Source organism: Myotis lucifugus, unplaced genomic scaffold (genome assembly GCF_000147115.1).
Source record: "Myotis lucifugus unplaced genomic scaffold, Myoluc2.0 scaffold_5, whole genome shotgun sequence".
NCBI lineage: Eukaryota > Metazoa > Chordata > Mammalia > Chiroptera > Vespertilionidae > Myotis > Myotis lucifugus.
In genome coordinates this window covers 6,146,394-6,150,892 of record NW_005871053.1, presented here as the reverse complement: position 1 = coordinate 6,150,892, position 4,499 = coordinate 6,146,394, and the positions used below count along the sequence as shown (strand labels likewise).

The following is a 4,499-nucleotide window of genomic DNA, read 5'->3' as shown; positions in this document are numbered from 1 at the left end:
ATATTATTGATTTCAGAGACGAAGGGAGAGGAAGAAAGAGATAGAAACATCAATGATGAGATAGAATCATCGATCGGCTGATCGGCTGCCTCCTGCATGCCCAACACTGGGGACTGAGCTCATAACCCGGGCATATGCCCTGACCAGGAATCGAACCGTGACCTCCTGGTTCATAGGTCCATGGTCAACCACTGAGCCACAAGGGCTGGTAGAGGGTGTGCAGGAGGCAGTGGATTGATGTTGAAAATGTTCTAAAATTGAGTGTAGTGATGGCTGTACTAGTACAACTCTGAATATACTAAATCATTAAACTGTCCACTACAAACAGGTGGACTGTATGGCATTTGAATTATATCTCATAAAGCTGTTAAAAAAGAGTGAGAAACATAAATTCTATGCTCAGCTCTCAAGGAACTTAAAATTTAGTTGTAGAGAGAAAAAAAAGATACAGATAAGACAAGCATCGAGAGATTTTTAGAGACAATTAAAGAGAATTGTCTAATGCAGAAAGTAAAAACTCTTAGATTCAGGAGGCTTGAAAGCCAAAATGTTCTGATATTTTTCTTCTCTAATTTGAAAAAAAAAAAAAGAGAGAGAGTTTGGATCTCCCTCAGTATGCCCCTGACACCACAGACCCCAAAGTCTCTATTTCCAAGCTTGTGAGAGAGGAAATGACTACTTAGAATTGCCAATTATATATATTTATACACACATGTTTTTATTGATTTCAGAGAGGAAGGGAGAGGGAGCGAGAGATAGAGACATCAATGATGAGAGAGAATAATTGCACATCCCCTAATGGGGACCGATCCTGCAACCCTGGCATGTGGCCTGATCGGGAATCGAACTGTGACCCCCTGGTTCATGGGTCGACGCTTAACCACCCTTTGAGCCACACTGGCCGGGATATATATATTCCTTCAGATTACAGGCTGTTGATGGATTATAATGAGTCTCAAGTCAATTATCAACAGGGCCTCTGAAAGACAGATTTGGTCCTCTAAATTGTTCCAATGTCGTGGATTTGTCTTTGCTACTACCAGAGTTTGGGTTAAATAAACTTACACACAAAAATACTTTCATATATGAGGCTTTGTGACAAATGAGTATTGTAGAACATGTGCTATAAAAATGGGATGGAGCCTGCAACCCGGGTATGTGCCCTGACCCAGAATCAAACCATCAACCTTATAGTACATGAGAGGATGCCCAACAAACTGAGCCACACTGGCTTAGCATAAATATGTATCTTTACTATCAAACTTACTTTGGACCACTACTTGAAAAGAGAGTCAACAGGAGAATGTTCTAACTAACAAGGCAAACAAAGGTGAACAAAGACTCTAGTAGCTAAGAGATTTCATTAAGAAAAAGGAAACTGTCCATGAAAAATATGAGGCAAAATCTAAGACACCACTGAAATCCCAGACATTTTAAAAACTATTATTAATATTACATTAATAATCTCTGTAGTTCCTGCCTCTCCTTTCCCCAGTTTTTCTTAAAGTGTGAGCTTTTCTTCCTGTTCAAAACTTAACTAGTCCTGGTCCAGTTTGGAAGTGGCGATTAAATGCTATGTGAGTCAGACTACTTAGATTTGAATCCCACCTGTACTGCTTAATAGTTGGGTCACTTTAAAGCAGAACTCTTGGCCTCTCTATGCCTCTTTTCTCACCTGGGAACTAGAGATAATAGAATCTCCCATGGGATTACTGTGAAATTACGAATATGAAGCAATTATCGCACTGCCCTCACATGCAAGTCAGTGACCAATAACACATCTATTATCATCTTACTGCCAAATTCTTCCTGCATCCAAGTTTAAGACACTGAACCGTTAACCCCAGATGAAGGAAAAATTAAAGAGGAAATATTATTTATGCAAAACCCTTTAAATAAATTCATTCAGCCAAGAGAGAAGAAATTCCCAAGGGGGGGGGATAGGGGGGGAAGGTAGTTCTTATAAGTTTAAAGATGGTTCCTTTTCTCATGCAGTTCTGTAAGTATAATTAAAATACTTACAGAATAAAAATATAAATATTATGAAAACTAATGTTTTTGGCTTCTAACTCTTCCTAGTAATCCTAAAGACAGACAGGGTTTTTGTTTTCCCCAACATTGTTTATAAAAACCCAAGTTAAAAAGGAGAGATTCCAAAATGGCCCAAGTTATTCTTCATGCAGAAAGACTGATGTGAGTTGTGTACTCATGCCTACATGCTGCTTCCACAGTCCCTCAAGACATTTTTCACATCGAAAAAGGCAAGTTGTTCTCTGGTTAACATTCATTCAGGAGAAGAGAGGCCTGTCCTATTTTTCTTTTAAAAATAATCCTACCAGGCTAGTCCAAGATTAGTTTCATCCCTCACACATTTTATCTGTTTAAGACACCCTTGAAAAGAGTAAGGGATGGTTCCTTCCACCTATGGGAGATAAAGAATCTAAGATTCTCCTTACCGACTTATTCATCACACCTCCTTTGCACAGAGGGTGAAAAACATACCCTAATACCACATCAGACCTGGAGTTTCTTTGACAAAAGGTCAGAATCCATTTTGACTCTTTGTTCAAATCTTTCCTGACTAAAATGATTTAATATGAATCAGTTATAGATATGAAATTCATTCTAAATTTTACTCCATTATCTTTTTTCATAGTCTTCAAATATGCAAATTGATATCTGATTACAAAGGTGGAAAAGGAGTTATTTTATCAAACATAACTAGAAAATTCACATTTAAATGAGAATGTATATAACCTTTATGTACTATATAGAATGTTAAATTACTCAGAAAAGAGAAAAAAAGTAAAAATGGAGAGTTCTAGGCCACAACTCCTGAATTTAGGAAAAGGAAAGTCCATTAGCATCATATATCCTTCTGTCTTGTAGATTACTGTATACATGGCCATACAGATTACTCTTGAATAGCAGGTAAATCTGAAAGCATACTTCTTCAGACCAATGAGAACCAGAGGAATACAATCCCAGTCATTACTGGGGGAAAGTTCAAGACAAACAGTTTTAAAGGAAAAAAAAAAAGCACAATACATTGTCAAGTTAAAACCTCACTTTAGGTCTTCAGATCAGTCACATTAGGTATTTACTGTACTTATTAAGTTACACATTTCCTTGAACCAAATCACAAGAACAAAACAACACACCAATTACAAAAGAAAGAAAAGGAAATATAAACATCTACTCCTTTAAAAGTCCCTACAAAGTATGAACAGAAACTTATTTCCACGTTTTTAACAATTTACAGAACTTCATAGCAAAGCATTATGAAACACAGGTGTCCCATCCTCGGTTCTTATAAAAAGCAGCAGCATGCTCAGAAACTGAGGCAAATTTTCAAACAGAAAAGGAAAACCATAGAAAGCACCCGAGGGAGAAATAAGACACGAAAGCCTAAAAGCAACAGAAATTCTAATCTACACTCGCAACTCTTACCCTTGACAGCACAAAACAGAGTATCCTGCCTTACACATTTTGGAATTGCAATTCCGAAACGCTCAATCCAAAGACAAAGCCGCCCTGGGGAAAAAATAACAATTGCGCAACAGATCAACAGCTCCAACTTGTCCCTTGGCTCCGGCGAGGCAAGGTTTGCACGCTATGAAGCAGGAAAGGGCCAACCGAGGGCCGCCCTGACAGCCAACCGGCCGCCGTCACGGAGGCCAAGGCCACGCACGCGGGGCGCGCCCCCGGAGGCACCGTGGGCGGATGGAGAAGCGAGGGGCGCGGCCGACCCCCACCGCAGAGTCCCTGCCCCGCCCGTCCTTCCCGCGTGGGGACCGGACCAGGGGTCTTCCAGTGGAGCCTTCCCCACGGCGCGAGGCCCGGTTCAGCAGCCGCACGTCGGGGCGCAGTAGCGCACTGGGCACTTGGGGCCTCCTCTGCCCCGCACCGGGGGGCTGGGTGCTCTGGCCAAGCTGCTAGGAGATCGACCCCATGGAGGGACAAAGGAGCTCTCGGGGCGGCCGGTGATGAGTGAAATGCGTCCGTTCTCTCTAATGGCTTCAGACTAATAGCTCCTGCTACATGGTTTTGACAGTTCACTAGAGGATTCTGCTTGAGGGACCCCTTTATCAGTAGAAGAGGTGGGGAAATACATAAAAGAACTCCAGAACCAGACTCGGATTAATTAGCAGGGTCCGCCGGGAGCACAGGGGTTTGGAAAGGTGCTCCTCCTCGGGCACCTTTGGGTGCCTACCTGTATACCCCCCCCACGCCCACCCCACGCCCACCCTTTGCCTCGCCCCTCCTCCTTCCTCTTGACAGTAAAAGATGCCTGGATGGATCTGAGAATAGTTCGCCCAGTGCTCAAGCTAGGCCTTCTCCAGCAATAAACCCTTCTTCACCCCAAACTCGGATGGACTGAATAGTGGCCTTTCTTTTGAAACCACGGGCGCACGAACCCTGTCTCTGTAACAGGCCCCGCGGGGTGAGGAAACTCCGGCTGGTCCATCGCGGGGCCGCGGGGCGCGGTCCGGCCGGAG

General features: G+C 42.8%; 1 protein-coding gene across 4 annotated transcripts in view; it reads right to left on the bottom strand.

Annotated features, from left to right (window-relative positions):
* Positions 1 to 4,499, bottom strand: part of NFE2L2 (nuclear factor, erythroid 2 like 2) — a 50,359-nt gene that overhangs the window by 26,716 nt on the left and 19,144 nt on the right. The window contains exon 1 of one of the 4 annotated variants that reach the window (XM_006083077.3): positions 4,419 to 4,433. The exons of 2 other annotated variants lie outside the window; for them this stretch is intronic. The gene's annotated coding sequence lies outside the window, so the exon portion shown is untranslated. Of the gene's footprint in view, positions 1 to 3,450; positions 3,647 to 4,418; positions 4,434 to 4,499 lie in introns of those variants that run through there. One more of the 4 variants, XM_006083073.3, reaches the window with a different exon arrangement.